General features: G+C 35.9%; 1 long non-coding RNA gene across 3 annotated transcripts in view; it reads right to left on the bottom strand.

The window, feature by feature from the left end:
- LOC134484635 (uncharacterized) overlaps nucleotides 1-12096 on the bottom strand; it is a 64946-nt gene extending 52850 nt beyond the window's left edge. Inside the window, exon 1 of one of the 3 annotated variants that reach the window (XR_010062160.1) lies at nucleotides 12013-12096. This is a non-coding gene — a long non-coding RNA (uncharacterized LOC134484635). Of the gene's footprint in view, nucleotides 1-6072; nucleotides 7025-8129; nucleotides 8764-12012 lie in introns of those variants that run through there. The other 2 variants (XR_010062158.1, XR_010062159.1) reach the window with 2 other exon arrangements.
- Between the last annotated feature and the right edge of the window lie 4135 nt (nucleotides 12097-16231).

Genomic DNA, 16231 nt, shown 5'->3' with positions numbered 1-16231 from the left:
ATTGTTTCATTAGGGGTTACATTCTCTGAATGGAGAAAGTTAGTTAGGGGCTTGGCATGGGAAGAAAAGATCTAGGAACATGGAGTGGAGGAGATTCTTCTGGATAATAATTTTATTCCCAGGTCCATTCCTGTGACATACACTTCAATTTCCTAGGTTTTCTCTGTATCTCCAAAGCAAGTATTTTCCCTACAGACCTTCAATTGAATAAATATTGTATTAACTATTTTGTCTACATTCCTTGAGAGGGGACATTATACATATTCCTGAATGTGTACTCAAAAATTCTGTTTTCCAATTCAATATTGGCAATGACTTTGTCAACAAAGGGGGCACAGCTAGAGAGTGAGTATAAGAGTGTAAATACTGTGTACCTTCTTCAAATGATAAACTCCCAAAAACTTATTTTATCCAAAAATTACCAGACATCATTAAAGCAAAGGAAAGCATGGACTATAGATTTTGGGTCCCTTGTCCCATTTGATATCAGTTCTGCATTATCTACCTTACTATGTTCCCATGACAAGACTTGAAGGTTTTTGATGTTTTACCCTGATCCTTTCTTCAGGCCAAACATAAGATTCAGGAGGATGTGCAGGATGAGGAATAGAGTGTGGTCCAGTGAAACCTCAGCTTCATTAGGTTCATAAGAACAGGAGAGAGTCTATATAGAACTGTCATTTGTGGATTCTACTTTCTTGATCTTGTATCCCAGAATCCATGTTAAAATTCCATCTAACTTCGTAGCTATAATTTACATACATATATATATATATATATGTGTGTATACATATAAATGTGTGTATATAGATGATATAGATATATATTTGTACATATCGATGATATGTAGATATATAGATATATAGATAAACAGATATACAGATATAGATATATAGATATATAGTTATATAGATATATGGATATATAGATATATAGATATATAGATATACAGATTATAGATATGGATATAGATATAGATATAGATAGATATATTAGCCACCAAAATAGATAAGATGGATGAATCTTAGAATTGCATGATTAGAAGAAACAGATATAGGTCTTTCCTGAGAGACACAGTTAGAGCATGTCAAATACAGAAGTGAATGTTAGTGGCAAACCAGTAAACTGAAAACGCATTTGTTGTTGGTAGATTTTGTGAAGGGTTACAACAGCTGAAGGACCTTTTAATCCTATAAGGAAAACCATGCCATCCAACCAGAGTTTTCTGGTTGTATACAAATATTCAAAGATTGTACATGGATAGAACTATGGCTCCCACTTCATATGTAGCGGAGAATGGTTTTGTTGTGCACCAATGGAAGGAGATGCCCTTGGTCTAAACTAGGTTTTATTACCAATTCAAGGGAATTTCAAAGAGCAATAAGAGGGATTATACAAGAAGGGTAGGGGGACTGGTTAGGGATCTTATGGACAGGAAACTGGGAAAGGCAAACATATTTGAAATGTAAATATGGAAAATCAAATAAAAAAAGCAAAAAAATCTTGCTAAAAATAATAAATATTAAATAAGTTAAAGATAAGAAAACTGCCTTCTAATCATACATATTGAATGAGAAATCTAAAGGGTCACAATCAGGCAATGGCAGTCAGAGTAATCCTAGTGGAAAGACTGATATGATGTACTATAAACATGTCTAACTCCCAAATACCAGTATCAGACACAAACTGCACCATAGGTAATCCAATAATTAAGGAGTTTACTCTGAGCTGAGGACACAATAATTTTCTTTCACTTCTTCCTTAGGACCCTTTTCTTTTGGGCAAAAATATAAAGGGCATGAGCTCTAAGGAAAAGGACAGTGCCCTACTCAACACCTGGCTTTTGTGATAAATATATTAATGATATAAACTCTCTGAGTTCAAGGAATCACTAGAAGCAGGGAAGTCCAGTTAGTTTTGACAGGTTCTAAGCTCCTGAACCAATGTGTGGAAGGATCAGATCAGTTGTATCTCTTCAACGTACCTACTCAACTCCTACCAAAGACTCAGTGAGATTTCCCAGGGTCGACATATTTCTTCCTTTTTCTTATACCAAGACAGAAGGCCATATTCTTTCTCCCCATCTCTGAGCTTTTCATCCTCTTTGTTCTCACTCCCAAAATGCTGTTTGCTCTGAACTAGAGGCCAATTACTAAATCCTATAGGTACTGAAGGAATATATGAGAGGCATTGCAGACATGACAACATGATATTACAGGAGAAACTAGGGATCTCCAGGATACAAGAGATTTTTTCATGGAGGGCCTAATGATGATGTAACTGAGAATTTCCATGGCCTACCTCTAAACAGCTTTCTTTACATTGAGCAGTTTCGAGAGTGCCGTTTCCAGGTATGTCTCCTGTGACACAGGGGAAAACTTTATTACTCCATCTCTATAAAGCTAGAGACTTCTCTTTTCTTCCATAGTGGTTACATGCTCTGAATGGAGAAAGTTAGTCAGGGTCCTGGTATTGGTAGAAATGATCTTGGAACTTGGAGAGGAGGACTTAATTCCAGGTCCATTCCTGTGATATACTGTTCAATTTTCTAGTTTTCTCTGCCTTGTATAGCCCAGTATATTCCCTACAGACCTTTAGGTGTTTGAATATTGTATTTCACTTATCATTTGTACATTCCTTGATAGGGGACTTTATAAATATTCCTGAATGTGTACTCAAAAATCCTGTTTTACTATGCCATTTTCTGCAATGATTTTGGCAATGACGTGGGCCCAGCTATAGAGTGAGTATAACAGTGCAAATACTGTGTACCTATTTCAAATGATAAAGTCCCAAATCCTTATTTTATCCAAAGAGTACCAGACAACAATAAAGCAAATGTGCACATGGACTATACATTTCTGTTCTCTAGTCATATTTGATATCGGTACTACACGATCTACCTTACTGTGTTCCCATGGCCAGACTTGAAGGCTGTAGATGTGTTATCATGATTCTTTCTTAAGGCAAAATATAAGAAACAGGAGCATGGAGGAGTTTACTCTGATCAAGAGACACAATACTTTTCCTTCCTTTCTTCCTTAGGTCCTTTTTCTTCTTGTGAAAAAGAATAAAGGTCATTTGCTCTCAGGAAAACAAAAGTGCCCTTCCCATCACTTGGCTTTTCCAATAAAGAAATGAATGGTATAAACTCTCTGAATTCCAGGAACCATAAGAACAGAGAAGTCCGCATGCTTCTGAGAGGACCCCAGTTCCTGATTCCCATATGTGGGAGGCTCAGATCGATGCTATCTGTTAAGCAATACCACTCAAAACCTACCGTGGCATCACTGGGCTTTCCCAAGCACACATATTTCTTCCTTTTTTTTTTTGAACAAGACAGAAGGGCAGCTTTCTTCTCCCCATTTCTGATCTCTTCATCCTCTTTGTTCTAACTCCCAGATGGCTGTTTACTTTGAATTAGATGCCAATTACTAAACCCTAGAGGTACTGAAGGAATACCTGAGAGGCAGATGCAGACTTGACAACACTAGAGACATCAAAGAAGAAGATAAAGCTCTCCAGGTTACAAGAGATTTTTCATGGAGGGCCTAATGGTGATGTAACTGAGAACTGCCATGGCCTACCTGCTAAACAGCTTTCCTTACATTGATCAGATTTGAGGGTGCCCTTTCCTGTTATGTCTCCTGAGATTCAGTGGAAATCTTTATGTACTCCATCTCTCTAAAGCTAGACACTTCTCTTTGCTTTATTAGTGGATACATGCTCTGAATGTAAAAAGTTAGTCAAGGGCTTGGAATGGGTAGAAAAGATTTTGTAACATGGAGTGGAGGAGATTCTTCTGGATATTAACTTTATTCCAAGGTACAATCTTGGAAATACAGTACAATTTTGTAGGTTTTCTCTATTTCCCAAAGGCCAGTATTTTCCCTACAGACCTTCAATTGAATGAATATTGTATTTCACTTTCTTAATGTACATTTATCGATATGGGACTTAATAAATATTGCTGAATGTGTACTCAAAAATTGTTTTCCAATTCCATTTTCTGCAAAGATTTTGGCAAGAAAGGTGGCCCAGTTATAGAATGAGTATAACAGTGTAAATATTGTGTAGCTACTTGAAATGATAAACTCCCAAGTCCTTATTTTATCCCAAAATTACCAGATATCAGTAAAGCGAAGGCCAACATGGACTATAGAATTAGGTTCTCTAGTTCCATTTGATATCTGTTCTGTATTATCTACCTCACTGTTTTCCCATGGCCAGACTAGAGGGTTGTGGATGTTTTACCATGATTTTTTCTTGAGGAATAATAAGATAGAAGAGGAAGGACTGTGAGAGGAATGGCTTGAGGTCCAGCGAAACCTCAAATTCAATAGGTTCATAAGAACAGGAGGGAATCTATTTGGCATTGTCCTTTGTGGATTCTACATTCTTGACTTAGTTACACAGAATCCATATGAAAATTCCCCCTACCCAAGCAGCAGAAGGAGCTACCTACATATATATCACCAAAACCTGATAAGATTGATGAATCTAAGAAGTGCTTTCTGCCAGGAAACAAATATAGATTTTTCCTCAGAAACACAGCTAGAGCATATTATATACGGAAGTGACTGTATTCTTGTAAAACTATAAAAATAAAAAGTAAATATTTGTTTTATCCTGCTAACTCTGGCACCGAAGTGTCTGAAATTCTCTGCTAGATATCTTGGCATAAACACCTTCCCACTCCTCAGCTACACAGTGTTTCATGCTGTCACACACTCTCCCATACTCAAACCCTCACATAAAAAACACACAGCACAATAATCTTTGATTTAGTTGATTAGATATAATTGCCCACTTAAACACACCACGTAGGGTACTACCCATCCCTTATGAATATTAAAAACGACTTGTAAATACACAGAGCAAAATCTTAAATTCACCTGCCATGGCTTCTCACTCTGTCATCTTACAATCCTCTTTTTCCCTCTAGTGTCCTACTCTTCCTTCAAACATCTCTACTGACCATTCTTCCTTCTCCTCACAAATTAACCCTCCTTCTGTCCTGTTCCTGCCACTCACTTATACTTTACACATTCAATGGGGAGGTAGTTCTTGTGAAGTAACCTGAGTTCTGAGTAGAGGACTATGCACCTGATTTTGTGGCAGTTGAATTAGCATCAAACACAGAAAACTGCAGGGAGAACCACAAAATGAACCCTAGTGGAAAACCAGTGAACTGAAAACGAACTTCTTGTTGGTAGATTTTGAGAAAGGATTAGAATAGTTGAAGGTGCTTTCAAACCCATAAGAACAACAATGCCAATGAAACAGAGCTTTCTGGTAGTAGACCAATATTTAAAGAATGAACATGAACAATCCTATGGCTCTTACTGCATATGTTGCAGAGGATGGCCTTGTTGGGTGATAATGGAAGGAGAACCCGTGGTTCTGCCTAGCTTTGACTCCCAGTTCAAGGGAATATCCAGGGGCAGTAAGGGTGGTTATAAGAGAAGTGTAGGAGGACCGGTAAGGGATCTTTCAGTCAGAAAACTGGGAATGGAAATATTTTAAATGAAAATTTAGATATATCCAATTAAAAAAGCAATAAAATTAGTTAAAAATTAAAAAAAAAATGAAAGACATGAAAGAAAAGAAATCTTCCAGCTATTCACACCTATTGACTCAGAATTTTAAGGGGTCACTGTCAGGGAATGGTAGTCAGAGTATTACTAGTTGAAAGACTTATATGATGAAGTCTCATCTAGAAGCCCTTCTCCCTTCCAGCTATCAGTGCCAGACACAAACTGCATTATTAGAATACAATGCATGGAGGAATTTACTCTGTGCAGAAGACAAAATACTTGCCTTACCTTTTCTGTTAGGACCTTTTCCTTTTTGACAAAAGGATAAAAGCTATGAGCTCTCAGGAAAAACTAGAGTGCCCTTCCCAAAACAAGCTTTGGGGATAAAGAAATGAATTATATACACTAACTGACTACCAAGAAAAATAACAAGCAGGGAAGTCCAGATGCTTCTGAGGGGCTCCCAGCTCCTGATTCCCATATGTGGAAAGCTCAGATCAAGGCTATCTCTTCAGTGAACCTACTCAACACCTACCCAAGACTCAAGGATCTTTCCCATTGACCACGTGTTTCTTCTTTTTATACCTAGACAGAAGGTCACCTTCTACACCCCATGTCTGATCACTTCATCCTCTATGTTTGCCCTCCCAAATGGCTATTTACAATGCATTAGATGCCAATTTGAAGACCCAAAGGTACTGAAGCAATATCTGATAGGCAGTTGCAGTCAGTACAACAATGGTGACATCACAGAAGAAGCGAGGTCTCTCCAGGATACAAGAGATTTTTCTGGGAGTCCTAATGATGATGTCACTGAGAACTGCCATGGCCTACCTGCTAAACAGCTTTCCTTACATTGAACAGATTTGGAGTACAATTTCCAGGAGTTTCTCCTGTCTAACAGTGGAAACCTTTACATACTCCATCTCTTTAAAGCTAGAGATTTCTCTTTGCTTCATTAGAGGTTATATATTCTGAATGGACAAAGTTAGTCAGGGGCTTAGCATGGCTTGAAACGAATTAGGAATATAGAGTGGAGGAGATCCTTCTAGATAATTTTTGTTTCCCAGGTTCATTCCTGTGATACACAGTTCATATCCCAGGATTTCTCTATTTCCCAAAGGCCAGAATTTTGCCTACAGACCTTAACTGAATGAATATTGTATTTCTTTTTCTCATTGTACATTCAATGATAAGATACTTTATTAATATTCCTGTATGTGTACTCAAAACTTCTGTGTCCAATTTAATTTTCAAAAAAGCAAAGGACAAAACAACTATGGAATTCAGTTTCTAGTACTTTTTAATATCGGTACTACACGATCTACCTTTTTGTGTTCCCATTGCTAGACTTGAGGGTCATACATTTTACCATTATTTCTCTGAAGGCCAAACATAAGATACTGGAGGATGGGCAGAAAGAAGAATGGCTTGAGAGCAAGTGAAACCTCAACTTCAATTGGTTCATAAGAACAGGAGGGAGTTTATTTGGCACTGTCGTTTCTGAACTCTATTCTTGACCTAGTTGCTCAGAATCCATGTTGCCTCCACCCAACCACATAGTTCTTGGAGCCACCTAAAAGAGGATATATGTATATGTATATATCCTCCAAAACTAGATAAGATTGATGTCGCTAAAAAGTGCAATCTGCCAGCAACTGGACATAGATATTTCCTGAGAGACACAGGTAGATCATGTCAACTACAGAAGTTAATGCTAGAGCAAACCAGTGAACTGAAACAGACTTCGTGCTGGCAGATTTTGAGAAAGGATTACAAGAGGTGAAGGAGCTTAAAATCCCGTAAGAACAACAATGTCAATGAACCAGAGCTTTCTGATACTAGACCAATATTCAGTGAATGTACACAGACAGAACTATGGATCAAACTGCATGTGGCAGAGGATGACCTTGTTCATCATGAATGGAAGCCGAAGCTATTGGTCCTCTCTAGGTTTGTCTCCAAGTTCAAGGGAATGTGAAGGCACAGTTGGGGGGGGGGGTTAGAGAAGAAAGGGGAAGGATACGGGTAGGAAACTTTTGGGTAGGAAAATGGGAAATGAAATAACATTAAATGTAAATATAGAAATATCAATTTATAAAAGCAATAAAATTGCTAAAACATAAAAAAATGAAAGAAATAAAAGAAGAAAAAACTGACAGCTAATCATACCTATTGACTCAGAAAAGTAAAGTGGTGGTCAGTGGAAATATTAGTGGGAAGACTGAGATGATGATGTGTCCCCTAATAGCAATGCTGCTTCTCAGACTGCACTATAGATATGCAAACATGGAGGTGTTTCTTCTGAGCTAGAGACACTATATCTGTCTCTACCTTTTTCCTTAGGACTTTTTTCTTCTTGTCAAAAAGAGTAAAGGCCATGAGCTGTCAGGAAAACAACTGTGCCCTTCACAACACTTGGCCTATTGAATAAATAAATTAATGATATAAACTCTCTGACTTCCAGGAACAATAAAAACAGGCAAGTCCAGATGCTTCTGAGAGGCTCCCAACTCCTGATTCCCATAGGTGGGAGGCTCAGATCAAGGCAGTCTCTTTCTCAATCCCACTAAATCCCTACCAAGTACTCACTGAGCTGTTCCAAGGACCACTTATTTCTTTTCTTTTTTTTTTATACCAAGACAGAAGGCCAGCTTCCTTTTTTCTTCCCATATCAGATCTTTTCATCCTCTTTGTTCTCCCTCCCAAAAGGCTGTTTACTCTGAATTAGAGGCCAATTAGTAAACCCTAGAGGTACTGAAGGAATATCTGAGAGGCAGTTGCAGACACAACAACACTTGTGACATCACAGGAGAAGATAGGGATCTCCTGGTTACAAGAGATTTTGGAGGGAGGGATTAATGATGATGTCACTGAGAACTGCCGTGGCCTACCTGCTAAACAGCTTTCCTAACAGTGACCAGTTTTGAGAGTGCCTTTTCCAGAAGTGTCTCCTATGACACAGGGGAATGTTTTATGTACTCTATCTCTTTAAAGCTACAGACTTCTTTTTCCTACATTAGTGTTTTCATGCTTTGAATGGAGAAAGTTAGTCAGGCACATGGCATGGGTAGAAATGATCTAGGAACATGGGGTGGAGGAGTTTATTCTGGATAAGAATTCTATTTCCAGGTCCATTCCTGTGACATACACTCAATTTCCTAGGATTTCTCTGTTTCCCAAAGGCCATTATTTTCCCTACAGACCTTTAATTGATTGAGCATTGTATTTTATTTTCATATTGTACTTTCCTTTATAGGAGAATTTATATATACATACATACATACATATATATATATATATATATATACACACATAGTTGTAGAAGACACCATATATATATATATATATATATATATATACACACACACACACATAGTTGTAGAAGACACCATATATATATATATATATATATATATATATATATATATATATATATATATATATTCCTGAATGTGTACTCAATAATTCCGTTTTGCAATTTCATTTTTTGCAATAAATTAGCAACAAAGCGTGACCAGTTATAGAGTGAATATAACTGTCAATATTGTGTTCCTACTTCAAATAATACTCCCAAATCCTTATTTTATCCAAAAACTATGAGACATCAGTAAAGCATAGGCCATCATGTACTATAGAAGGCAGATCTCTACTCCTATTAGATATCAGTTCTAAAACATGTACCTTCCTGTGTTCCCAGGGCCAGACAAAAGGGTTTAGGAGGTTTTACCACTATTCTTTCTCAGGTGAAACACAAGACTCAGAAGGATGGACAGAAAGAGGAATGGCTTGATGTCCAGAGAAACCTCAACTTCAATAGTTCCATAATAACAGGAAGGAATTTGATTGGCATTTCTACATTTTTGACCTAGTTCTACAGAATCCATCCTAAAATTCCACCAAACCACATAGCTGTAGGAGCCACCAAATATATACATATATACATATATACATATATATATATACATACATACATATATTTATATATATATTTTTAGATAGTTATATATATATATTTAGATATATAGATATAGATATGGATATAGATATAGATAAAGATATATAAATATAAATATAGATAAAGATATACATAAAGATATAGATATAGATAAGAAGAGACAGATATAGAGGTAGATAGATAGATAGATGATTGATAGATAGATAGATAGATAGATAGATAGATAGATAGATGGATAGATAGATATGCCACAAAACTACATAAGATTGATGACGCTAAGAAGTGCATGCTGCCAGGAAATGGATATAGATCTTTCCTGAGAGACCCAGGTAGACCATGCCAATTACAGATGTGAAGGTTATTGGCACACCAGTGGAATGCAAACAAACCTCTTGTTTGTAAATTTGGAAAAAGGATTACCAGGACTGAATGGGCTTTCAAGCCCATAACAACAATGCCAACGACCCATAGCTTTCTGGTACTAAACCAATATTCAAAGACTGTACATGGACAGAACTATGGCTTCAAATGTATATGTGGTAGAGGATGGCTTTGTTGGATATCAATGGAAGGAGAGGCTCTTAGGCCTACCATAGCTGGAACCCCCAGTGTAGGGGAATGTCACGGGTGCTGGGAAAGTGAGTGGTTGGTGAGGGGAACACCTTTATAGAAGAACTGGTTGGGGAAAGGATAGGAGTCTTATGACTGGAAAACTAGAAAAGTGAATAATATTTGAAATTAAACAAAATATTCCATTTTTATAAAAGGAAAAATAAAATTTTAACCAACTGAACAGCCAAAGAGGAATCTCAATCCCACTTGAAAGGGAGAAGAAATGAACCTCAGGAGGGAAGAGTGAGGGGCCTGTGTGAGAAAGGAGTCAGTAAGGGAGAGGGGAACATGTTCAAGTGTTGGTAGGGAATTTGACTGAAGTCTTGAGTGCCAGCAGAATGAATGAAAAGAGTCAACCTCATGAACTAAAAGTTTGGAGGTGGGGGTGGCTCTAGAATATTCCAGAGACCTGAGATGTAAGAGACTATCAGGACTCAGTGAAATGTCCAGGAGTAGGTAGAGGGAACTTGTAGAGGCTAACTCCATGACGAAGAGAGAGCATCAAGTGAGGGATAAGGTTGCCATCCACAAATCAAAACTCTGACCCATATTTGTTGCTGTCTGAAAGAATTTAAGGGACAAAACCAGAGAGGAGGCTGAGTAAAAGGAATTCCAGTGTCCCGCGATATCTGGGAACCAGATTAAGTAGAGGCCCCCAAGGCCTGACACAATTACTCATGCTTTGTCATGTTCACAAAACGGACCTGACATGACTGCATTAGCAAAGAAAAAACAAGCAGCTGAAAGAGTCAGATGCAGACATTTACACTCAGCCAATGAACAGAAGCTGCTAAGCCCTGTGGTTGAATTGGGGAAAAGCTGAGGAAGCTGAGTAGGGGAGCAACGCAGTCGGAGGACCAGCAGTGTTAACTAACCTGGACCTCAGTGATTTTTCAGACACTGAGCCATCAATGCGGCATCATGCACCAGCTAATATGAGGCCTCTAAGATTGGAGTGCTGGTTCTGGACACAACAAGAGAAGATGCACTTAACCCTCAAGACACTTGAGTTCTCAGGTAGTGGAGAGGTCTGGTAGACTGAGGGTGGAGTGGGAGACAGCTTCATTCAGTTGGGAATGCGGGGAGAAGGTATGGGATGTAGAACAGAATATGGGCTTTGAGAGGAATGAAATCTGAACTCTAAAATTTTATTAAGTAAAATTTTAAAAGAGAAAATATAAACTATAATAAACACTTTCTTCCCCAACTTGCTTTTTTTCTTCCTTGGTCATGGTATTTCATAAAAGTAATGGAAAATCTGGCTAAGACACAGTATTATGGGCAAAATTGTGCAAATGCTAGTTAGAGAAGTATGACATCTCTGTGGAGTCAAGTTAGTTTATCAGATTCAAACTTCATTATTCAGAGATAGCAACTAACAGAGAATTTCTAAGACTAAGTTTATTATCATGCCGTAGTGAACATTTTTAACCAAACCATTATGGGATCTGTGATATCCAAAAAGAAATCAAGAGACTGGGAATACTAAAAGGAATGAATCTTGTTTAAACATTCTTGGAAGAAATGAAATTCATATCTATTAGATTACCATAAAGGGATTGATGCTTTGGATTGTGGCCTGCTACCAAACACAATCCATATTCTCTTTTATTACTTCCAAAGTAATAATAGATTAATTAATAAGATGTGAACTTAACTCCAAAGATATTACTGTATGTATGGGTGTATTTTGTTTACTACATTTATTATAAAAATAATTTGTGTAAGAATGTCAATTGGAATTGCTTGGAAAAGTTCCTTGAGTTTACAGATATGGTTTTACTTAAATGAGATTTTCTCTAGCAGTGAATTCCATTTGTTTATATCATGGTTCCTTCTACATATACTGATGGAAATGACAATAGTTAGATTATTTCAGAAACACCTCTATAAAATTTCACTTACCTAAGGAAATGATTATTGAAGAAGTGCAGCAATTTTCTTTCTCACTACTGATGTACTCTCTTCATGTACATTGCTATTGGCTTCTGGAAAAAGAAAGCAAAATTCATTTTTTAATGTCTCAAGTTACCAAAGTACTTTAGAAAAAAGTCTATCTTGTCTTATAAAGGAGACATTTATCTAATGCTAAATAAGATTAAAAAGAATAGCTTTTGGGTTCTTTTTTAACTGTCCTACAAGAAATAAAATAAAATGCTTTTAATATACCATTTTTTATAGTGCTCAGCATCTCTGGTGTGTGTCTCTCACTCCCTCTCTTATCCAGATCTCTTTTAGTTTATGGAGCTGAGATGCCATACATAGTAAACATCTTCATTCTCTCTCCCCCCAGGCTCCAAACCTCCTGCTTATTACCAGTGTTGAAAAAAACTTTATATTCACTGATATATGCAGGACCAGAAAATACCTGTCTTTTTGCGGTTAACTTGGCATTCTCAGGGTCCTTCCATGCAGGATACACCAAATGCTTGAGTGATACTACACCCCAAGGAGAGCCCACAGCTGATATCTCTTCAAACTAAAACTTTGTTTTTTTCCAAATATCTATATTTGCTGATGCCTCTTAAAAGCTTTAACATCCTTTATAGCCCTCCTCCCACCCAAGGTAAAAAAAAGAAGGATGGAAGCATTGGGTTTAGTGGTGGTGGCCCTGTTTAAATAGGTTCATTGGAGCAACTCCCATCTGTGTTGTCTGGATAGCAGAATTACATTACACAGTTTACCAGTGGCAGCTTGTTCCATTAGCAAACATTTCATGAATACACTAGTAGTTCAATTTTGTAGAGTTGTCATAACAAACAGGAAACAGCAGCAGTGGCAGAACCTAGTAGAACAGCCAGGCTTCTGTACGTAGCCTGGACAGAGAGAAGTTCTATGCTGTGATTCTGTCAGGGAATTGAAATCAGCAGAGACTCAAGATCCACAAACATTGTTGCTGCTGCTTCATTTGTTTGCCATAGTCTGTGTAGCCAACTTTCCCTTGGAAAAAATAGCATATGTTTGAAATGTTTGCTGCTGCTACAAATACATTACTGTAGCTGAGTAATCCTGTACATTATTTTCTCTTCAGAGTGATTGACACTATCCAAATCCTTTACAGTTATTGCTGCTAATTTTGAAACGGGTAATCCAATATGTGATCAGTTGAGAAAATTCAAAACAGTGTACCTGCTTTGACCATGTTTCCAATATAAAAATTTAAAAACACTTACAACCTATGAGCTGTAATAGTACTGGAAACCCTTAACAACCATATCAATAGCAGTTACATATTCTTACTCTTGTATAAAAAATAGAATTAAATGGCAAAAGGTGATAACAATTTGTTTTTGAATGGAATAGCCTGTCGGTGATTTTGGTCAAGATGATAATTATCAAAAGCATGATTTCAAGCAAGTTTATAAAATAATGTGTTTAAGATATGGAGCTCATTTGCAAATTTTCCTATCCTGTTTGGCCAAATGCACATGCCATCTAGTTGTAGGGATTAATCTGGTTTATATTGTAGAAACTCAACCTAAATATACATGTTTTTTCATGCATCTACCAGCAGGGTCACAAACCCACAGTTTTATTTCAATTGTCATCTATAAAATTCCATCTGTTACAAACAACTGTCCCATGGTTGTTGGGAATCGGTGGTAGAGTTTTTATTTTTTTTTCTAGTTCTATGTTAAATGTAAAGATATGAAAGGTAATAAGTGTGTGGAAAAACAATTTGGAATTGTATCTTAATAATATATTTCCCTTGGATTTTACTTTGTTTTATGTTTTATTAAGAAAATTATTGAACTTGGTGACTCAAGACAGCAAGTATAATACATTTTTTTTTCTATTTTCTTTTTTTCGGAGCTGGGGACCGAACCAAGGGCCTTCCGCTTGCTAGGCAAGTGCTCTACTACTGAGCTAAATCCCCAACCCCATATAATACATTTTTAAAAATGATTTTAAGCAATATATTATGTGAACTTGAATTTTAACTCCAGTACTCCTGATTCTCAAGGGGACTTTTTCACACTTTTCTTTCTTGAATTTGAAAAATGAAGTGTACTTATACCTAAATCGAGTTTTAGAGGAGCAAAATGATATAATTTGAAGGAAATACTTAGAGTAGATTATAGGATTAATAAATAATGATATTTGACTATATCTTCCCTAGATGGTGAAGCCCTTGAAGGAAAGCAGAAACTTCATTTTTTTATAAACCTATTTTCTAGACATGTACTGGAAACATAATAAGTAATCACTTATTTTTGGAGTTAGAGTTTGAATGAGTTAGAGTAGTACATATAATCTCCAATTACCAAAAGTCAGATTTGTAGAACCATCATCATGTTAAAAAAGAAGAAATGAATACTCAAACAGAGTCATTTGACAATAACATCATTTTTCTCTTATTTGACTAAACCATATACATTATGCCTAGGCAATTTCTTTCAAAAGCAAAGTTTTTGTTAGTAAAGAATGTATGTATGTATATATGTATATGTGTATACATTTGTATATGTGTATGTGTACATAGGGACACACACACACACACACACACACACACACACATATATATATATATATATATATATATATATATATATATATATATATATAATTGTGTATGTGTACGTAAGGGCATATGTATATATGTTTATATGTATATATGTATATACGTGTGGGTGGACACATTTATATATATATATATATTTGTTTGTATGTGTATATGTGTTTATATATATATTTATGTAACATAAAATGCACTCTACTTTCTAACTTTATGAAACTTTTCACAGCTATACATTAGTACTCAAGATTTTTAAAAGCTGTTTCATAAATTTTGATTCATTGTAAAGTTACAGTTCAGAAAAGAGATTCAAGGTAGCTAATTAATTTTTATACTATCAAATTTCCTCATCTATTTCATAAAACACAAAGATTTAGTTTGGTAATGTGACTGTATATGGGTTTTAGCATGAGACATATCTAATTAACTTTTCCATCATGTGATGTAATTTAAGGATACTAAAGGACCTATGTGAGTTAGAAAATATAACAAATGGACTGCTATATGTGATAGATCAGAATGATAGAAAGATACATACATACATACATATTTACATACATGAAAGATCACAGATAAGTAGATTAATATCACATACTCAGAATCATCAATCATGAAATAATTATTAAATGTGAAATATCTTCTTATATGAAGCACAATTTTAAATGTGAATTATGTTCATATCTTAATACCTAAAGGAACATTTATCAGCCGTAATTTTAAAATAAAATGCCTATTTAACACTTCCACTCAGGTAATTAACAGAGATGAAATACTTAGATTCCTTTACATTAATCTGTCAAATTCTCCCATCATCTCGTCTTTGTTACTTAAAGGCATAACATCATACTTTGTCTCTATTTGCAAATCTTCAGCTACTTTCCACCCTGCTCTGCATTCTATCTCAAATCTTATCACTATATTTAAGTCTCTAAGAGATCCTCATGTGCTATCATGAAATTTAATCATGATCCATCATTTTTTATCTTTACTAACATTGCTCTCATATAGGTAATTATTATTTCTCTGTCACAAATGAGATCACTACCGCTTCCGTGTTTTCAGTACTATTTTCAACATCAACCATTTTATAATTGCTCTTTAAATGAGATAATAAAATGATCTATTTTCCCCCAATAAATTTTCCACCAACAGTTTGTTCCATTGAATCTTTAGACAAGAAAAACAAAGTTGTTACAAAGTTCTAGTTCTACTCAGATTTAAAACAGAAAGCTGGCTATGTGACAAGAATCATAGGAAGAATACTTCTGGAAGAGAAAGCAGAGCTTGAGAAGACCTCATGCAGAGAAGTGCTTCATGCAATTTTAAACAAAAAGTGTGAAAGACCTGAACTTGCATATTGAATATTATTTGTTGAATAATATTTACAAGTGATTCTGAGTGGACTACATAAGCATGTTTATTTATAAATCCATGGTAAATGCTAAAAAAAATGACATCGACGTGTAATAGAGCAGAAAAGGAAATAAAGTGGAAATTTGGTACAGGTTACATTATGGATGTTATCAGTTTAAACATGCTGATTTCATGTGATGAATATCACAGATATACTAACAGTATTGCATGACTCTATAGTGAAATTACACAGAG

The sequence above is a fragment of the Rattus norvegicus genome (genome assembly GCF_036323735.1).
Source record: "Rattus norvegicus strain BN/NHsdMcwi chromosome Y unlocalized genomic scaffold, GRCr8 chrY_unlocalized_2, whole genome shotgun sequence".
Classification (NCBI taxonomy): domain Eukaryota; kingdom Metazoa; phylum Chordata; class Mammalia; order Rodentia; family Muridae; genus Rattus; species Rattus norvegicus.
The sequence above is the reverse complement of the archived record's forward strand: the minus strand, read 5'-3'. Positions and strand labels throughout refer to the sequence as shown.